Source organism: Ahaetulla prasina, chromosome 3, assembly GCF_028640845.1.
Source record: "Ahaetulla prasina isolate Xishuangbanna chromosome 3, ASM2864084v1, whole genome shotgun sequence".
Lineage (NCBI taxonomy): Eukaryota > Metazoa > Chordata > Lepidosauria > Squamata > Colubridae > Ahaetulla > Ahaetulla prasina.
Window position 1 is genome coordinate 199,744,367 of NC_080541.1, and position 22,463 is coordinate 199,766,829.

The following is a 22,463-nucleotide window of genomic DNA, read 5'->3' on the forward strand; positions in this document are numbered from 1 at the left end:
AACTTAGTTGTATCAGGCCTCAAGCCTCCCAACTATTCAAACGCCACTCCTCCTGCAGTAAACTTTTGCAAACATTTTTGATTGAGCCAGTTCTCTAAAATGATGTTCTCTTTCTCTGCAATATAATCTGAGAGGTTATTTCAGCCTGGCTTATCCCATCCAAAAAAGCATACATATTAAACTGTAGAAAACATCCAATTTGTAATTTTAGTTGGTGACCTATTAATTATTATTATTATTATTATTATTTATTTGATTTTTATACCGCCCTTCTCCCGAAGGACTCAGGGCGGTGTACAGGCAACAATAAAATACAGACACTACAGTATACAATTTAAAATGCAAGTTAAAAAACTTATTATAATTAGCCTAGAACTTTAAAAATTTATAAAAACCAAAACCCCATTTAAAATTAGTAAAAAATTTAAAATCGATAAAATTTATGTAATTTAAAATTTAAAATTTAAGCCAGCCCCGCGCGAATGAAAAGATGTGTCTTCAGTTCGCGGCGGAAGGTCCGAAGGTCAGGTATTTGGCGTAAGCCCGGGGGAAGTTCGTTCCAAAGTGTGGGAGCCCCCACAGAGAAGGACCTTCCCCTGGGGGCCGCCAGCCGACATTGCTTGGCGGACGGCACCCTGAGGAGTCCCTCTCTGTGAGAGCGTACGGGTCGGTGGGAGGCATACGGTAACAGCAGGCGGTCCCGTAAGTACCCAGGCCCTAAGCCATGGAGCGCTTTAAAGGTCGTAACCAACACCTTAAAGTGCACTCGAAAGGCCACAGGTAGCCAGTGCAGTCTGCGCAGGAGCGGTGTTACGTGGGAGCTACGCGAAGCTCCCTCTATCACCCACGCAGCTGCGTTCTGGACTAACTGAAGCCTCCGAGTGCACTTCAAGGGGAGCCCCATATAGAGAGCATTACAATAATCCAAGCGAGAGGTAACGAGCGTGTGAGTGACTGTGCACAAGGCATCCCGATCAAGGAAGGGGCACAACTGCCGAACCAGGCGAACCTGGTGGAAGGCCCTCCTGGCGACGGCCGTCAAATAGTCTTCAAACGACAGCCGTTCATCCAGGAGGACACCTAAGTTGCGCACCCTATCCTTTGGGGCCAATAACTCGCCTCCAACAGTCAGCTGCAGCTGCAGCCGACTGAATCGGGATGCCGGCATCCACAGCCACTCCGTCTTGGAGGGATTAAGCTTGAGCCTGTTTCTCCCCATCCAGACCCGTACGGCTTCTAAACACCGGGACAGCACTTCAACAACTTCATTGGGGTGGCCCGGGGTGGAAAAGTACAGCTGAGTGTCGTCAGCGTACAGCTGGTAACTCACCCCGAAGCCACTGATGATCTCACCCAACGGCTTCATATAGATGTTGAACAGAAGGGGCGAGAGAATCGACCCCTGCGGCACCCCACAAGTGAGGCACCTCGCGGTCGACCTCTGCCCCCCTGTCAACACCGTCTGCGACTGGTCGGAGAGATAGGAGGAGAACCACCGATACACGGTGCCTCCCACTCCCAATCCCCCCAACCGGCGCAGCAAGATACCATGGTCGATGGTATCAAAAGCCGCTGAGAGATCTAATAGGACCAGGGCAGAGGAATAACCCCTGTCCCTGGCCCTCCAGAGATCATCCACCAATGCGACCAAAGCTGTCTCCGTGCTGTATCCGGGTCGGAAGCCGGACTGGAACGGGTCTAGATAGACGGATTCATCCAGGTACTGGGGTAGCTGTCGCGCCACAGCATTCTCTACAACCTTCGCAACAAAGCGAAGATTGGAGACTGGACGGTAATTACCCAAAATAGCTGGGTCCAAAGAGGGCTTCTTGAGGAGTGGTCTCACCACCGCCTCTTTCAAGGCGGCAGGGAAAACCCCATCCAGCAAAGAAGCATTGATAATCCTCTGGAGCCAGCCTCGTGTCACCTCCTGAGTGGCCAGTACCAGCCAGGAAGGACACGGGTCCAGTAAACATGTAGTGGCATGAAGCCTCCCCAACAACCTGTCCACGTCCTCGGGAGCCACAGGGTCAAACTCATCCCAAACAGGCTCAACAAGACGTGCCTCCTCTCCCTCGCTTGGATCATCCCAATTTCGGTCCAGACCATCCCGGAGCTGAGCAATTTTATCGTATAGATAACCACTAAACTCCTCGGCACGTCCCTGCAAAGGGTCATCCCGCACCTCCTGATGAAGGAGGGAGTGGGTCACCCGAAACAGGGCGGCCGGGCGGTTATCTGCCGAGGCAATGAGGGTGGAGGTGTAGGAACGCCTCGCCTCCCTCATTGCCACCAGGTAGGTCCTAGAATAGGACCTAGAATAATGTACTTTGAATTTGATTTTGAACATATGCACGATTTGCTGTTCCTCAAAGGCCACAGTGAGTTGAAAATGTATCCAACCCAACGTAAGAAAAACATTGAGCTGTCAAATGCAGGTAAACTTTCCTCTTTATTTTCCTTAAGAGCCTTTTATCCAGCTTCCCCACCCCCTCCCACAACCTGCAGGTTCACAGCTATGTGTTCACTGAATCACTGAAGTGGCTCATTCTTATAACAGAACAAACTGTTCCACACTGAGAAAGGAGCTGGCAGGGCTTTAACAAAAGATTCTCTTTCTGCTTTTGGCAATATTTCTAGAGCCAAGATACAAAATGTCAAGGGAGGTCAAGTCAGGCAGCAGGTATAAACTTCACAAAGGTAGCGAGCGGAGGTAAATGACAGCCCTCACATTATTTTTTGAACAATAAAAGCTGAAAGGAAATCGATCGTTTGTGGACCTGATATTTCCTGGTTTGAGAATGGTAAACTGGTTGTAGAAACTCCAATTTTCTTCAAGTATTGGTAGGAATGAAGGTGGGGGGATCATTTTAACATTTTTGATGGAATAATTCAGATCTCCAACGGGATCAGAAAACTGTTTCCTGCTAATGTGCTGTTATTGTTCTGACCTAGGCTTCCCAAGACCATGAAGCAGACTCCTTGTCCCGACAAAAAATCCTTTTTATAAAGTTACTGTGAATTCTTGTCATTCACATCCAGCAAAGCCTTTCAAGGGAGAATTTACAGTCACAGACCTTATCTGGCTCGGAGAGCTGCCAGGCTGATACCTTCAAAACTTGGCAAGGAGTCTCAGAGAGTCACGAACCAATTAAGCAAACTGTCTCCTAGAAACTCCATTCCCCTTTCGCTCCTCTTTTATTCCCTCTGAGAGTGGCCATTCATCCACCTGTGGCCTTATTTCCAAGTTGACCCTTGTTCTTTAGCGAGAGCAAGGTTTGCCTTCGTCAGGCAACTCTGCGCCTGCGCACACTGAGAACAGGCTCCAGCTGTTCGTTTGCCTCACTGATGTCTGATTGCAAAGGCAACTGATAACTGGCAAACGACCCTGGTCCCCATCTCTGCCTCAGACACAGAGCCCTCATCAGAGCCTTCCCCAGACTCCAGGACTGGCCCATGTTCCTCCCCAACCTCCTCGCTGTCCAAATCTGCTGCCAGCTCCGCTAGCCACTGGTGGGCCACAACAGTTATAACGTTCCCAGAACTTATAAATTGTGGCAATTGGGTAATTTCAAGTCTTCCTAATTCGTACTCTCCAGATATTACGGAATTACAGGTAGTCCTCGACTTACAACAGTTCGTTTAGCAGCCGTTCAAAGTTCTAATGGCATTGAAAAAATTATGATTGTTTTTCACAGCTACAACCTTTGCAGCATCCTCATGATCATGTAATCAAAATTCAGATGCTTGGCTCATATTTCTGCTGCTGTGTCCCATGGTCATGTGATCACTTTTTGTGACATTTTGATAAGCAAAGTCAACAAAAGTTAATTGTAATTTTAAATTTTGGCCTATTTAAATAAGTTTTTTAATTAGTTTTTATTGTGTATGATTTCTGTATTTTTATCTGGCTGTAAACCGCCCTGAGTCCTTTGGGAGATAGGGCGGTATAAAAATTCGATTAAATAAAATAAATAAAATAAATAAATGGGGAAGCCAGAATCACTTAACAGCAGGGTTACGAACTAATCAGCTGCAGTGATTCACATAACAACTGTGGCAAGAAAGGTCATAAAAATGGGGCAAAACTCATTTAACAAAAGTCTCACTTAACAGCAGAAATTTTGAGCTCAATTGTGGTCATAAGTCAAGGACTATCTGTGCATCTTTCAAGATCCTCAAGAAGCTTAAAATGAACCAAATTAGAAGAAGCTGGGTTTTTCTCTGTTACTATCAGCAAGAATAAAGATCATGAAGTGCCAATGTTTATAAGAAAGATACTTAACTTTTATTTACTGAAACCTAAAGAAAAGCAAGATGGTCAGGACTAGGCTATTTTCCTTCAGCATGTGAAACTCAGAAGAAACTCATTAGCTTCCTGATTTGTTCAAGAGCTTAAAAATTGGTCTTTTATCATAGTGATTTTTCTGGCTCCTCCCCAAACCCCTCTAATGTTAGAATGTACATGTATCTACATCTACCATTCTCCAAATGGTACAAACACCCAGAAGGTATACCTAAACAAATAAATGTTCAAGTCAGTAAGCTGGAAACTAATCAGAAACTTGCTTGACTAAAATATTATTTCTCAAAGTGAAACTTACAGTTCTCTTCACTAAACTCAGCAATGAGTCCCTATGGAAACTGGAGACTTTATACAAATAAAGAAAATAAGAAATAGCTAAACATCAAACTTTACCAAATTCTTCACTTCTTGCTTTGTGGCTATCAGTTTCCATGCTGTTTCACATATTGTGCTATGATATGGTTCACTGAATAAGCCAGTGCTGGCTGAATCCACGTAATTATTAGACAAACAGCAATAAAACCAATATAATAGAAAGATTATAGAAAGTTACCAATCAGAGACAATTCATCAGGGGAAGGCAAATATACCCAAGCATGTGAATTATCTTGATCTAGGTATATTTGTTTTAAAAGGCAGGAAATTTAAGTGGGACTTGAAGTTCATTTAATTTTTGCTGAAAAATCTAAGGGAAATGGATGCTTATTAATTTTAAGCAAAAAGTTATTTTAATATAACATTTTATTGTAAGGGTTTGGTACAGTCCCCTTAATGTTGAATTTGTTGCTGATAACTATATGGACACATAATTTTCTTGCAAATAACAGACGTATTTTGCTTTTGGCAGGTCAATGGAAGTCAAATTAAGTGGTACTAACTTCTTTTCACAAAGGTTTACTGCATCTATAAATCTTTTTTTTTAAATCCCTTCAAAAGAGAAAAAAGGGCTAAAATTCTTCCACTTCCTTCCATCACATTATCGTTCCATCTTACTACAGCTAAGTTACCCACCCCTTTCTCAAATTGCAACAAGAACAATGACAAAGCAAAACGTCTCTCAGATTCTTGAGTTCAGAATAATGCACATAAAGTACTATACAGGTAATTAGCACTACAAGCTAATGAATGAATGGAGCGTATATTTTTCTAGAACTGTGGCGCTCAATCTTCACAACTTTAAGGTGTTGAATTTCAACTCACCATTTAAAGTTGTCATGGTTGAGAAATATTGTTCTCTCCCTCATCCAATGCTTAAATAGGGATGTTTGGAGTTCAATTGTTTTAACTGACAGAATTTTGAAACAGGCACTATTGCTATTCCTTAAGAATCATTTTCCCTAAATAGGAAACTGCTTTACTAAGCCGGATCATTATACCAACATAACACTCTGCACTGTACACACTAATAATGATTGTCTAGAGATTTGGGCACGGATTTAAGCAGGCCTGCCAGTGACAGAACCATTTCAACTTAGTGATGGAGACTTTTCTTCTCTTAAAAAAAAAGATATTGTGTTTATTAAACCTGAAAAATCTCAGTTTAGAGCAAAGTAGCAAGAAAACTACCGTGAATAACTTCAGTCACAGTTGTGTCAGCTTGTTGGCAAAGCACTAAACAATGCCAAAATGCAGATTTTTATGGAACACTAAGAATAACTGGCATGAAGACAGAGGCATTGTTTTGTTCAGCAATACACACTTGACGAGCAAGAGCGACACAGGCCTACCTGAATAGATATCAGGCTATTCAAGTGTCTACCTCAAGACAGAGGGTCAGGTGCCCTATTATTTCACCCCATTTACCCTTAGCCTACAATGGAATTAAAATTATCATGGGTCCCCTGAGTATCTCCTGCTTACTGGTTTTAAACGCTGCTTTTGATTTTGCCATTATCTTTATTAAGTTTTGTGGTTTAAGGCTTTGCACCTTGATTTTACTCTTAAAAATATGCTTTGGATAACTTACATAAAGTGCACAAGCAATGAAAAGTTTATAGGCTAAGAAGAAACGATGGCCCCTTCCAAAACAGAGAGAAGCAAGAATGCAGCATCTTGTGATCCAGAAATATTTTTGAGTTCAATGCAATTTTTCTCTCCAATCAATATGTGCAGTGATATAGCGTCATTGCTAAAACTCCTACTGATGTTGTAAGAAAAATGTTTGCAGTTGCCAATTTAAGAATAATGTTGGACTTTATCAAGAAGGTAAGTCTAAAACTGTGTTTATTGACAAAAAATAGGGGTGGGCTTCAAAAATTTTAGCAAGGGGTTCTCTGCCCGTTTGCTGGGTGGGTGTGGCCATAGTGGACATGGCCTAGTCGGCCTTCTACACCATGGGGGGGGGGGTATTTTGCCCTCCCTGGGCTCTGGGCTCCGGGAAAGCGAAAACGGTTTCCCCAGGCTCTGGAGGCCCTCTGGAGGCCAGAAAGGAGGCCCTTCCTGAACTTCCCATTTTTCACCCTCCCCAAGCCTCCCCGCGCACCTTGCACTTACCTGCATCCAAAACAGGCCAGATGGGGACTCCTAGGAGGGGAGGGGTGGGGAGGGGCCAGCCAAGAGTCAGATTTAGCGGTTCTCCGAACTGCACAGAATCTAAACTAGAGGTTCTCCTGAACCCCTGCGAACCCCCAGCAGTGAACCCCTGACAAAAACCCTTTGAAGATACCAGTTTGACTTTAAAAGGAGAGAAAGAGCTAATAGATGTCATCTACTTAAATGTGTTTTTCCCCTATAGTCTTAATAGTGATTAAATTGACATCAAGAACATCTGATGTATAATAATGTTTTAACCAGCTAACTCTAAATAAATGGAAAGGGAGAAATAGGAGAGTTTCACCAATTATCAGGTTTTTTAAATATATACATATAATGAAATATAACTACATTTTTAAAAATCCATAAATAAAAGCTGAAATGCATTGTATAATTATATACCATATATAATTATGACAATCATTTGAAGGAGAGAACAAAGCATCAAATAAAAAAAAACAGTAAAAAGGAAAATGTGATACCTGAAAAATAAATGATTTCTCAATCTAATGCTTTTCAAATTCTCTTTTTTTTCTTTTAGGCATCATAAGATCTTTTGTGTCTTGTCAGCTGCATTCCAAATTCAGCCCTGAAAACATTAAGAAACTTCATTTTAGTATAGAAATTATTATTACTATTTCAAAGACAAATACCGATTTCTTTATTTTTATTTAAAGTTAAATACCAGAATTTATTCTATATGTATATATTGTCTACCAGAATTTATTGTATATGTATCTATAATTATCAATTTAAAATTAATTTTGTTTTCCTCCCATTTTGATAAATGTCATTGTATTGGTTTTTTTAAAAAATGGCAAAGACTCAAACATTTCTCCTCATAATCACATTGTGTTAATTATTTTTATATAATACATTTGATTCAGGCTTTCTTTGAATGTACTTTTTCATTTTCTGAAATATATATAGAATGTAGGTATCTTTATATACATGTTCTTTGCTTTGAAAACATCATCTTAAAATTCAGAAATGCAAGAAATACAAGTTATATTTTAGATCACAAATTGACTGAGGTGGTAATAGCTAGATAACTCTAAACTAAAATGTGAACCAAATTATTTTCTTCCCCATTTCTGTTTGAAATCAGCCATACCCTTGACACTAGCATGACTCCTTAATGAACACATATGCAGGAGAATTTGAAACAAATAACTTTTCTAGAAATATAAGAGAGCATTTTGTCTGAAGTTGGAATTCATAAGGAAAGAGAAATGAACCACCAGAGAGGGAAAATGCTTGATTCAAGCATAAAGGTAAGTTTTGAATAGTAATCCAGTAAGGCACTTATCCTTTATTTTTCTCTTTTTTATTGCTTACCTAGATGCCACTTTTCTTTTTACCTTTATCTACTTCCTTCCACCTTTCTTTCTATTTTCTGCATCATTTTGCTATCAGCTTTTTCCTCCCTACTCTATTCCCAAATTATGGGAATTGGAGATTAGCTTCCAAAGCATATATAATATGGAAAGAAGAACCTGCAAGTGACAAGCAAACATAGATGCAACAGCAGTTAATACAAAATCCATTGGGCCTCTATTGAATTCCTATCATTTTGATACATTGTACACTTCGTGACATGCACATAAGTATCTTGTTCTTCTCCGGTGACTGCACAAATTTTACCAAATGCTAAACAAACAGAGAGAAGATGAAATATCTGACCATTTTCTTCCAGCCTAATTGGATTTTTTTTGTGTGTGTGTGAACTATGGCTATCTGAAGTCACCCAGGTCATGGTTGTCCCAAAGGTGCTTTTTCAGGAAGCAACTGGACTTGTTTTTTCTTTTGAAGATGTTTTGCTTCTCATCCAAGAAGCTTCTTCAACTCTGACAGGACGGTGGGGAATGGAAGGATTTCTGCAAGGGATATAAATCCTTCCATTCCCCACCATCATGTCAGAGCTGAAGAAGCTTCTTGGATGAGAAGCAAAACGTCTTCAAAAGAAAAAACAAGAAAGTCCATTTGCCTCCTGAAAAAGCACCTCTGAGACTATGACTATCAGGGGAGTTAAAAATGTTGAAGTAGCTGTTACTTATTTAGCACATGGCATATCATACATGGACTAGCAATCTGTATTAACATTTCACCTAGATTAGTAAAACACAATAAAATATAAATGCTAAAAAGATCTATGTTCAATTTCTAGGCCAGTGATGGCTAACCTTTTTGCCGCCGTGTGCAAAAAGTGGGGGGAGCCGGGGGTGTCGCACACATGCATGCCCATATTCATAATTCAATGTGCACTGCTCCCCCTGCACATGACCCCCCCCGCGCTCCCCCGCTTTTGGCACACGATGGCATGGCGGGCCCGATCGGCCCATTTTTCACCCTCCCCAGGCTCCAGAAGTTTTCTTGGAGCCTGAGGAGGATGAAAACGGCCTTCCCCATCCCCTGGAGGCCCTCCGGAGGCTGGAAACGGCCCTTTTCCCGACTTCCGGTAGGACCAGAAGGCCTGTTTTTTGCGCTCTCCAGGCTTCAGAGCCTTTCTAGGAGCCTTGGGAGGGCGGAAATGGAGGCCCTCCGGAGGCCGGAAACAGCTTGTTTCCTGACTTCCAGTGGGCCCGGAAGGCCCGAAAATCAGCTGGCCAGCGCGCACATGCGTGCTGGAGCTGAGCTAGAACAACGCTCACATGCCTACAGATATGGCTCCACATGCCACCTGTGGCATGTGTACCATAGATTCGCCATCACGGGTCCAGGCCATCTAACCACTGAAGCGCAGCATCATTTACATTTTTTAAAAAAATCAGACACAAGATCGGTCAATATACACCCTCAGTTTACACGATATGATTTAGAGTTTGATGTGGGACCCTGTAGCCAGACTACTCTATAGACTTTCCTGGCTCTCAAAATACATGGCAATGAAGCAGATGTTTTCACCATTTAGACCAAGATCAAATATATTCTAATTCCAAGAGATGCCAAGCAAATTTCTCTTGGAGAGTTCCAAGCAGGATACAAAAGTGTCAGTCTTTCTTTCTCACTCCACCAAAGTGTGACAATCAGAAACAGTGCCAGTGAACGCTCATGCTTAATTTCAATACAGTGATTAGATTTTACAGACCACTGGGTTGATGTGGGGTGGGGGACAGACTAAACTGGACAAGCATCAAATATTTAAATGCTACAAAACAGCTGCTGTCCAGGTCATTTGCTTACTGAAATTCCAAATGCCACAATCAACTAGTCAAGAAATTGTTCAGCTAAATTCATACAGCAAAAAATAAAATGAAAATTATAAGCCTTTAGCTATAAATGTGCAGCTTCATTTTTATTCTGTGTTGTGTGCCTCTTCTCTCCTTTTAAAATAGCAGATTAATGCTTTTTTTGCGCTCTGAACAATATTTTTTAAATATCAGTTTCTTGAGGCTAAATATTACAAGAGTACACATAAAGGAAAAAAACATTTCCTGATTATGAAATTTCAAAGGACTCGGTTCATAATGATTTTTCATTTCTTGTAATATACATATATGACATTACTTAATGTAGATCATTGAGCAATATGTATTCATTGAGGGCTTCTCCTAAAGATTTAAACTACAATTTCTAACTATAACAATTTCAAAAACTAAAGTCCAGAGCACTTGGGAAAAAAGTTCACAGAAAATAGGGGTGGAGGAGATACCATACCAGCTCCTAACTTTAGGAATTAAAAGACCTCCAAGTGGCAAGTCAACATGTCTGAAAGATATTACAGATAATCTGGGAACCCCAACAGAAACTATATGGGCTAACAGCAGTTTTCTTAGGCAAAGACTAGTCCACTAGATCAGGGGTCTCCAATCTTGGTCCCTTTAAGACTTGTGGACTAAGCTGGCTGAGGGGCTCTGGGAGCTGAAGTCCACAAGTTTTAAAGGGACCAAGGTTGGAGACCCCTGCACTAGATGTGAGCCATCCATTGACACACCTCCTGACAAACTCTCACAAGATAGAATATCATTTTGAGATCATACCTGCTTTTGACTATGGCAAGGAAAGGCAAAGAGGGGATATCTTCCACATCCAAACCCCTCAAACAGAGACTCACTCTGTAGTCCTTGTCCTATCTATAATTTCCTAATTAAAGAGTAAAGAAGATAGTGTTGCTTCCTCCAAAATATAATTATTGCTCTCTCGTCATATCCAATATTCTGATCATGGATGCATGGCTAGCCTTCTCCATGAATGTGACTGAAACCTCTTTAAACCATCCATGTTTAGTTAGGGCAGTGAACTCTTTTATGATAATTACAGCCTGTGTAAGCACATGCTTTTCAAGGCTGCACTGAATGTCTTACCAATCAGTTGATTGGAATATTTCAACTTCCATTAAGCAGGAGATAACAGGCAGCTGTGATTTTGAACAGTGTAAGAAAGGGAAGGGAGAGGGTGGCTGATGATGTTGTTACCCTTTTATAAACCACTGCACTTATTTATTCAGCGAAGCATTTCTATATGCTGCTTTTCTACTCTACACAAAGGCTTAGCATTAATTCATTGGTTAGGTAATATTTGAAAGGGGTTTTATTATGAAGCATGTGAGCATGTGAAAAAATAAGTGAACTAGCATATATTACAGTGTAATATAACAGAGGAATAATAAAACAGCCCATGTAAATAAAGATAGCTCGTGCTGAGTTTGCTATATTCCAGAAGATTGAGCCAGTTTGATTCTATGCAATTCAAATGTCCTGTCCATCTCTCTGCAGAAAAAGGATGGTAGCAGCAAAAGGAAAATACAAACAACACCTGAAAGAGGAACAAAAATATTGAAGCCTCTGTCACAATATTAATGTTGCAGCTCAGTGTTTCTCAAGCTTGGCAGTTTTAAGATCCGTGGTCATGCTGGTGGAGGAATTCCGGGAGTTGAAGTCCACACAACTTCAATGGGGAAGCTTTAGCAAACTTTGTTAATGGCCATTTTATTATTTATTTATTTATTTATTAAATTTTTATACCGCCCTTCTCCCGAAGGACTCAGGGCGGTGTACAGCCAGAGATAAAAAGTTGATATACATACAATTTAAAACCAAAAGTTAAAACTAAGCAAATTGCAAAAGGCCAATATTAAAATTTTAAAAAGTTAAAAACCCTAAGGCAATAAAAACCCAATTTAAAATTAATAACAATATTATGCCAGTCCCGCTTGGATAAATAGATGTGTTTTCAGCTCACGGCGAAAGGTCTGAAGATCAGGTACTTGGCGTAAGCCAGGGGGAAGTTCATTCCAGAGCGTCGGGGCTCCAACAGAGAAGGCCCTACTCCTGGGGGCCGCCAGCCGACATTGTTTGGCGGACAGCACCCTGAGAAGACCCTCTCTGTGGAAGCGTATGGGTCGGTGGGAGGCATAAGGTAACAGCAGGCGGTCTCGTAAGTACCTGGGTCCCAAGCCATGGAGCGCTTTAAAGATGGTAACCAAAATCTTGAAGCGCACCCGAAAGACCACAGGAAGCCAGTGCAAACTGCGTAGTAGCGGTGTTACATGGGAGCCACAAGTGGCTCCCATTACTACTCGCGCAGCCGCGTTCTGGACTAACTGCAGTCTCCGGGTGCACCTCAATGGCAGCCCCATGTAGAGAGCATTGCAATAATCCAACCGAGACGTAACCAGAGCGTGAGTGACTGTGCATAAGGCATCCCGGTCAAGGAAGGGCCGCAACTGGCGAACCAAGCGAACTTGGTAAAAGGCCCTCCTGGAGACGGCCACCAGGTGTTCATCAAAGGACAGCCGTCCATCCAGGAGGACGCCCAGGTTGCGTACCACCACCTTTGGGGCCAATAACTCGCCTCCCAACAGTCAGCTGTAGGTGCAGCTGACTGTACCGGGGTGCCAGCATCCACAGCCACTCCGTCTTGGAGGGATTGAGCTTGAGTCTGTTTCTCCCCATCCAGACCCGTACGGCTTCCAAACACCGGGACAGCACTTCGACAGCTTCGTTGGGGTGGTCCGGGGTGGAAAAGTACAGCTGAGTATCATCAGCGTACAGATGATAACTCACCCTGAAACCACTGACAGCGGCTTCATATAGATGTTGAACAGGAGAGGCGAGAGAATCGACCCCTGAGGCACCCCACAAGTAAGGCGCCTCGCGGACGACCTCTGCTCCCCTGTCAACACCGTCTGCGACCGGTCAGAGAGATAGGAGGAGAACCACCGATATACGGTGCCCCCCACTCCCAATCCCTCCAACCGGCGCAGCAGGATACCATGGTCGATGGTATCAAAAGCCGCCGAGAGATCTAACAGGACCAAGGTAGAGGAGCAACCCCTATCCCTGGCCCTCCAGAGGTCATCAACCAACGCGACCAAAGCCGTCTCTGTGCTATAACCGGGTCGGAAGCCGGACTGGAACGGGTCTAGATAGACAGCTTCATCCAGGTACCGGGGAAGCTGCCATGCAACCACACTTTCTACAACCTTCGCCACAAAGCGAAGGTTGGAGACTGGACGATAATTCGCTAAAATAGCTGGGTTTTATTTTTTAGTCCCATGGAATTTACCATTCCCCATAGCTTGGATCTGTAATGAAGTTTTCCATCTTGGCCCCATAAACCAAGAAATAAATGTTTTCTTGGTTTGTCACCAATAGCTCAGGTTCTATGCAAAATTAGAAGAAAATGTTGCAATGCCCATCTCTTTACATTTATTTGTGTTAATTATACCTGTATATTATCATCCAGTGACTCAGTTCTTAAACTTTTAAATTTGCTAAGTCTGTATAATTTGCTGTCATTTGAAAACTTGATACTCTTTAATTTTACCCTCAAATCCATGGCAATTATAAACATATTTAAATAAAAAGAATACCAATATAGAGCCTTACAAATTGTCATCCTTCACACTGTTTGTAAACTATACATTTAGTTCTACTCTAGGTAAATTGCAAACAATTAGAAAAGCAATGGGAAACCAAGGATTAGCAGGATCAGTGACATCCACTGCAATTTATAGTAAATTCTATAATGTTTCCATTATGATTTTTTAAAATAAAAGCATTGTGAGATTTCAGAATTCTCAACTAAATGTTGCAAGATAGGGCCACATAGCCTCTCACTGAGATTAATAAAACTTGTGCAATATTTGGAAACTACTTGAAATTGAAGCCATTTTTAAATAATTGGTAGAGAATGCCAAAAGTCTAAACCTTTTGTCAGTTCCTTATTCCAGATTCTGTTCTCTTAAATCACAACTATGTTTACAGATGCTTTTAGTGAAGAACTTTGACAAATGTTTTTCACCAGTTCAAAATAAAATTGCTACGTACTAGATGACAATTTCCAAGAAAATTAACCTAAGGTGGTTTACTGCAGAATAAGCCTATTACATAAAAGTACAATAGTCCATGAGTTAGTGTCTATCATTTGAGCAATGTGTTGGAAGTAAGCAACACAAGTTTAAAGAAAAATATGCCACTTCAGGGAAGACAAAATATATAATAGGAAAGGTTTTATACATTACTGTCTCTTGCCCATAAAAATAAAACAATGAAAAAGATAAGGTAAGATTTATAACAAATTCTCTCTTGTTTATTCTAATGCTGATAACATGCTGTTTATACATCAGATAAGAGTCGTTATTTGTCCTCATTTCTTTATCAAATTTCCTTGCAATATTACAACAGCAAAGTAGGGAAAAATTCATGGAACTGGGAGGTAATATATCCCTCATTAAACGACTGGTTTATAGTGTCATACCCTGAAATAAAACTTGATCTCCAATACAAATTGCATGTCTGCCATGAATGGTACCTCAATTATGCTATGCATAATCTCATTGCAATGGCTGTATACTTGAAAAAATAGGGCAAAAAATAAAATAGTCTATAGAAAAACAATTAAATTAAATTAGTTTATATTGTGTGTAAGTTTATAGAAATAATATATGTACAAAATTTGAAAATTCAGAAAAGTCTTGTATAAATGCACGATGACCACAGTAAAATACATATAATTTAAGCAGTGTTTCAACAGCTGCTGTTGCTTCAAATATCATTAAATCTGCTTCAACCTAAATATATTTCCAACCATATCCATACCTTGCTAGATATCTAGTATACATTTTCTGTATATTTACAAACAATATGTATGTAGTTTCCCGGGGTGTTCATGGCATAAACTCAGGCTATATTGTAAATGTTTCTGAAGTCTCTGACATAATCACACACCAACACTGCCATTTTTCTGGCCAACTGGTAAGCCAAATGATACATCATGCTTATGGGGAATAATCCAGAAAATAATTGCTGTGACTGCAGATTATGAACAAAAGCAATCAGCCAAATGCTCAACTGATCTGATTCTTCTCCCGAGATAATTATTCACTTTATCCCAAATCTTTCACATTTCACATAAACAAACTCACTTTCCCCAAAATAATTATCTGTGAGTGACACCACTTGGAGTTGTCAGCTACTTACAACCCATCCTTGAATTTATGACTCCAGCCCCCATCCCATGATCATGTGAATCACTTTTTGGGCACTTTGCAACTGGCTTGTGTTTACAACCAGTTACATGATTGCGACTTGCAATGTTTATGTTTACTAGCAGAAAATAGCAAAGAACACCCATTGGGTATGCTGGATTTCTTTAAAGACCATGTTGTTTGCTTAAGAACCACATGATTCACTTAATGATCAGGATGAGTTGCTTTAGGGCTGACATTAAAATGGTCATGAAAACGAGTGTAGCCATGTGGTGCCTCTACTTACAATGACCACAATTTTCAATTTAACTTCCAGGTTCCATTGTTGTCATACATCAAGGACTATCTGTATTTCTTATTGTTACACTCCAACCACAAAATTTTCTTCTTCAAAATCTGTCTCTTTTTAAAGGTTTTTAACAAGTTTCCTGAGCGGTAACTGGTTTTGCTTGGCAAATGAAAGAAGCAGAATCATATATTTCATAGAGTTCTTCCATTTAAAAAGGACAGATTTGAGAGGAAAGGCTATCTTCCTTCGGTGTGGAAGCTTTTTGAAAATTAAATTAATCCAACTATTTAGATATCAGTGAAATAAAACAAATGAACATGAACAGAAATAGATGTATGCATGGATTTGTGTATGTGTATTTTGATTTTCATTGGTTGGCAGAGATCAGGTTCATGTATTACTTTCATTATTCTTTCTTTTGTCATGGGATTACCTATTTATAGCTTTCCTAGAGCTTCAGTTTTATTAGGCTTATATTTTGACTTCAATTTCTTCGTACAACCAGGAGATATTATTATTATTATTGCATTATTATATCACATCTTGGATAACTCTCTTTATGAAATAAAAGAAACAAGCCCTAAACATTAGTGCTGATTCTTTTCTCAAGCTCCCTTTATGTATCAATAGAGCGCCCAAGAAACTTTGATAACATTCAGTATCAAAGATATACAAACACTCAAGAAAATCTAAAAGGAGACAATATTTTTTCATGGAACTCCCTTCCAGTGATCAAGCACATACTGCAGTCACATTAAATCACCCTGCTCTCGGGACTTACCGTCCATTTTGCAGACTGTAAAATTAAATAACTCTTAATTCACCCTGAGTAACACATACAACAAAACTTTGCAATAGCTATTTAGTGATGTCATTAACAGCACACATCCAGACAATGCTGCTGAGTAACTACTGAAGTGCACAATTGTAGGATTAATTCTTAGAAAGAGCAGTATGTGCAAAACAGTCATTGTAGATACTTTTTCCTTGGAAAAATCCATACAGTTAACCTTAAGAATTAGACCTAGGGCAGGTTCTTATTACATCCTGTCTTATATATCGGTAGAAGAGCATTAATTAATCATTCAAGTCTAAGCTCAACTGTAGATAGCAAGACAAACAAATAAATCTCTAAATTTCTATTGTTTGGACTTGTCCTCTAGACCAGAGGTTCCCAATCTTTTTCGCCCGCGGCTCCCCCGGAAATCCGACCTGCAACTGCGCATGCGCACCAGACGCCCCAGAAATGGCGCATCAGCGCCAGACCCAGCGGGCGCAGATATTCCGCGGCGCCCCCATGACGATAGCGCGGCTCCCTGGGGAGCCGCGGCTCACACTTTGGGAATCACTGCTCTAGACAATCAATGTTCATTCTGATCCCACCTACAAACAAAAATACAAGTAGCCCTCAACTTACAACTATTTATTTAGTGGCTGTTTGAAATTACAACAGGATTGAAAAAGAGTTATTTATAACCATTTATTATGACCATTGCAGCACCCTTGTGATCACCTGATCAAAATTAGGGCATTTGGCAACCAGCATATATTTACAGTGGTTGCAGTGGTTCAGGTTCACAGCTGACCAGCTGGTATTCAGCCGGTTCAGACTGGTTCTGGTGAACCAGTAACGGAAATTTTGAGTAGTTCGGAGAACTGGCAAACACCACCTCTGGTTGGCCCTGCCCACACAAACCCCGCCCCTTCCACAAGTCCCCATGTGCTCTGTTTTGGCTCACAGGGGGCTGCAGGGAGGCCTAGCCTGTAAGGCTGGGGCACTCAATCAATCTATTTGCTGCGTCCCAGCTGATCAGCATGATCGGTCTATTGCTGCCTCCCAGCTGATTGGCTTGGTCTTCTTTTGCTGCCCTGCACAGGAGAACAGAGCTGGAAAGCAGGTTAGTGGGGTGGGAATGGGGATTTTGCAGTATCCTTCCCCTGCCATGCTCACCAAGCCACACCCACAGAACTGGTAGTAAAAAAAATTTGAATCCCACCACTGCCCAGGTTCAACAACATTTGCAACCTTCCAACAAGCAAAGTTGATAGAGGAAGCCAGGTTCACTGAAGAATTACATGACTCATGTTACAACTGCCATGATTCGCTGAGCAACCATGGTAAAAAAAAGTCATGAGTTTTAGCACAACTCATTAAATACGCACCTTGCCTAAAAATGTCTGTGGATGATTTTAATCATCCAGGTCATGGTTGTCCCAATGTCTCAAGCACCTTTTTCCAAAGGAAATTTTTTTTTTTTATTTGGAATTTAGGTCATCAAAAAATCAATAACCTGGAACAGCGTGTATGTGCACATATATGCAGGGTTTTTTTTGTGTGAGCAGTGGGCACACCCACCCACTGTTCGCACCAGTGGGGCTGTGTGCTGACACCTGTCACTCACGCAAATGAAGCTGCATGCATGCGTATGTGCGCCGGTCCACCACTCACAGAGTCTGGTTGTGAAAGACTTGAAGTCCACAAGTCTTAAAGTTGCCACGGTTGAAGACCCCTGAACTAGAAGATAAGCTTGAGTGACCCTAGGCCAGTCACTCTCTCTCAGCCCCAACTCACCTCACGGGATGGTTGTTGTGGGGGAAATAGGAGGAGAAGGAATGTGCATTGGATATGTTTAGTGCTTTAAGTTATTTATAAAAATAATATAGGCAGGATATATATAAATAAATAAATGTGACTATTTTATTTGAAGATTTATATACTTGCGGTATTCCCTCACACAATGCATGCACATCAAACAGCTGTTTCTCCAGCAACTGTAAAATTTGATGCAACTCTTTTCAAAAATTAGATTATCCAGCTATTCAACAATAATTATAGATTTTTGTAATTATTCTGAACCTGTATTAACATATAATTCTGTATATATATTCTAATAAAATACATTAAAGAAATCGTTTAAAGTGGCAGGGAATGTGAACAGAAAAGCTAAAAAACAGGAATATGCAGTCTTCTGCAAATAATGAATAAAAATACTGTAAAATACCAGTGAAATAGTTCAGAAAAAGAAATGAAATGTGAATTCTGATGACCGGGTGTCGCACCACATACAGCTTAAATGTTTGTTAGAACATTTATAACATACACATGATTTGTTACATACTATAAATCAGAAGTCTCCAACCTTGGCAATTTTAAACCTGGCGGACTCCAGCTCCCAGAATTCCCCAGCCAGCTATAAATTGTAGGGAAAAGAAAGTTTTTCTCTCTTCCTCAGTTTTATATGCACAGAGTAAGCTCAATTCTCAATTTCAGTCAGTTTTACTTCCTCTGCAGACTTACTGTGAAATATCTCCAATAAAATGGAGATAACAACAAGAAAGATCAAAGGTTAAATCCTAGTTCAATAATCTTAGTTCAATAATCACAATATGTAGGAACTTTATCAACAGTTATTCAGAATGTCTTTGGGCCTAAGTCTAGCAAACGTGGCAGTTACAAACAATAATACAAAGCAATTACTACAGCATGAAGTACTTAGATCTTTCAGTTCGGCAAAGTATACTACAAGAGCTTACATGTTACTCAGCCCTTTTCACTTGATCAGTGTTATCTTCCCTAGTACTTTAAAAGCAAAAATGTTCCCTTACTGTAGACCTCTGTAAAAACAGCAACAATAGCATTATTCCTGTATCTTCCAACTAAACTCAGACTTAGAACTCACTTATACAATATTTATGCAGTGTTCCAATGCTATTTGGTAACTATAACAGCAGAATCAGGTTTGTGATGTCACAGCAAACCCTACAGTACATACTGTAGGTTTGTAGGTAGGTTTTCTGGACTCACTCAGACACTCCTAGTCAGATTGTTGCTCAATCCAGATGGAAATTCTGGAAGGTGAAATCCAGCCCATCTGAAAGCCATAATGATGGAAAGGAGATTATGCGTGGTGATTTATTCAGAAATCACTCCTACTCAAGAGTTCCGTAATAAGTGAAAAATAAAGATCGAATATAGAAGGCAGACAAATTATTTTAAACTTCCAATTAAAGTTCAATTTTTAAAAAAATATCACAAAAGGATTTTTCTCTTTGGTGATTAAGATTTCAACATACTTTGGAAAGAACCCAGTTTTGAATAACAAAGACTTTGACCTACAAAGTTACCAAGAAGTTGCCAGGAAAAAAAATATAATGCGTACTAAAAGAGTAAGCTATGAAAAATGCTGAGCCAGGTGAGTCTTACTATAAAAGCCTCTATAAAAGTTCTTCCACAGCATATAATGTTCAAAACATTCTTCGAGGTGCTTATTGCTATATCTTACTCTGCAAATGGAATAGAACATTTAGAGTAGATTAGATTACAGGCCTGAGCAGTGGTGGGTTTCTACTGGTTTGCCCCGTTTCGGTGGTGGAAGGCTCTGCCCACCCGCCCGGACTTCATCACAGATGCTCTGCGCATGTGCAGAAGCGATGCGTGCGCTCCCAGTTCTGAACCAGTACCGAAGGTAAGTGGAACCTACTACTGGGCCTGAGGTCAAAGATCTCGCTGATTTTCAAATCAACATAAATTCTGCATTTCTTCCTTCATGTCCATTTCCTCCATCTATTATCTTTTTTGAACATTTTTCTCTCTCAGTTTCCCCCTTTGTTCTCTTGCATCTCATGATGTGTTCCTCTTGGCACCCAATTTTCATACACAACCTTCCATCCCTCTTCTAGGATTCTCAATTGCTCTCTATTCTCTGTTGGATAGACCACACTTAGTAGATAGGCCACACACAATACTGCATCCAGTTCTGGGTCCAATGATTTAAGAAGGTTATTGGAAAAAAAGGAACATGACAAACAATATCAACCAAGAAGATAAGGAATGTAGAAAGAAAAAAAATACGAGGAATGGTTGAAAGCTCTGCATATTTTAATTTGAAGAAAAGGGAAGTATGTTAGCAGTCTACAAGCATCTGAAAGGCAGCCATGTTGGATAGAATTGTTTTGAGTTGTTAGAGAAGATGGGACTAGAAACAACATGCATAATTTCACAAAAGGAGATTTTGCTTGAGCATCAGGATATTTTTTTTTTCAAATCGAAAGTATAGTCCAGTGATGGCTAACTTTTTTGCCATGGCGTGCCAAAAGCAGGAGGAGCAGGGGGGGGGTTGCACACACGCATGCCCACACCCATAATTCAATGTGCCCCGCACACGCACCCCCCATGCTCTTCTCCTGCTTTTGGCATGCGATGGCATGGTGGGCCCGGTAGGCCCATTTTTCACCCTCCCCAGGCTCCAGAGGCTTTCTTGGAGTTAAGGAGGGTGAAAACGGCCTTCCCCATCCCCTGGAGGCCCTCCGGAGACTGGAAACGGCCCTTTTCCCAACTTCCGGGGGGACCAAAAGACCCGTTTTTCACCCTCTCCAGGCTCCAGAGCCTTTCTAGGAGCCTTGGGAGGGCAAAAATGGCCTTGCCCACCCCCCTGGAGGATCTCCAGAGGCTGGAAACAGCCCATTTCCCAGCTTCCAGTGGGCCTGGAAATCCCAAAAATCAGCTGGCTCATACGTGCATGTGCGCTGGAGCTGAGTTAGGACAATGCTCGCGTGCCCACAGATATGGCTCCATGTGCCCTGCCCCCCTCGTGCCATAGGTTCACCATCATGGGTATAGTCAGACAACTATGGGAGGATCATAGAATCTCAATTTTCAGATGTCTAAACAGAGGAACGATGGCCATCTGGCAGGGATATTATAATGATGGATTTCTGCAGTGAAAGAGTTTCTGCAGGAGGTTAAATTCTATGATTTTACAATCCTGCTTGTTTGACCTTTCTTGGACTGAAGTACAGAACTTAAGCTTCAAATATCATTTCAAAATTTTCTTCCAATTTTTTTTGTCCAAATTCCTTCCAGTATTACACCCTCTGCAGCCTAACAGATCTGTACAAGAATAAGGATATGCTACATGAAGCTCCCTTAGAAAATGGAAATGGAAAATTTAGGAGGAATTGGAGAATTCTGAATATTTCCATTTTCCCAGTCTTCCACATCCCCAACAGGGACTTTCAGATACTTCTCTTTAAATAATTTTCAATAGATTAATTAATAATCTTGCTAGCATACGGCTGATTTTATTTCTAATTCTCATTTGATCATTCTGCTTCAAAAACTAGAAGTCACTATGCTTGCCTGATGCCTATGTGATTTTTTTAGTTGTTATTCCTTCATTTTGCAAGTCACATTGTAAGACCTGCACCCAGATTAAAATGCAATGAAGTAGCTACTTCAGCTGGGAAAAAGCAACTTCCAAATTAACTCTGAAAGATTTTAAGTACTTCTGGACAATAAACATTGCTTTTTGGTTTCCTAACTTCTTGCTACATCTTGGAGTCTTTTTCTAACCCTGACCCTAGCCTGAATTCTTATCAACCACTTAGCTTTAGATCAGGTTTCTTAAAATTAATCATATATTTTTGGCTACGCATAGAGATGTGTTTTATTACATTTGGAAGCCTAGGCAACTGTAGATAATTACAGCTTTACTAAAGGTGTTTGGGTTACATGGCAGAGTGGATTTATAGAAAAAGCAATTAATAACAAGCTCTTAAAACAGCTGACTTTTTATTTTCTTAATAAGAAATAAGACACCCTGTTTACTCTCTTCTGTTGATCCTCCTTGGCATTTAGTACAGAAGGTTTGTTTTTTAATCATTCCTTCTCTTGAATTTTACTTATCTCAAAGAGAATAGATTTAGTCACCTGCTGTTTTGATATTGGAGTCAATCAACCCTTCCTTATGCATGACCAGACAGGCATAGCAGAACACCGTCCATATTATTTGACTGTGCATATACAGTATCCATAGCTGCTTATTCACACCTCTTATTAATCCCTCTTTACGACCAAATCTATTACCTGAATTTCACAGCAATAAAAGACTGGCAAAATCTTAAGT

General features: G+C 40.6%; 1 protein-coding gene across 2 annotated transcripts in view; it reads right to left on the reverse strand.

Moving 5' to 3' along the window:
- Positions 1 to 22,463, reverse strand: part of ZHX3 (zinc fingers and homeoboxes 3) — a 54,442-nt gene that overhangs the window by 18,978 nt on the left and 13,001 nt on the right. Inside the window, exon 2 of one of the 2 annotated variants that reach the window (XM_058175769.1) lies at positions 7,321 to 7,427. The exons of the other annotated variant lie outside the window; for it this stretch is intronic. The gene's annotated coding sequence lies outside the window, so the exon portion shown is untranslated. The remainder of the gene's footprint in view (positions 1 to 7,320; positions 7,428 to 22,463) is intronic. 2 annotated transcript variants of the gene reach the window in all.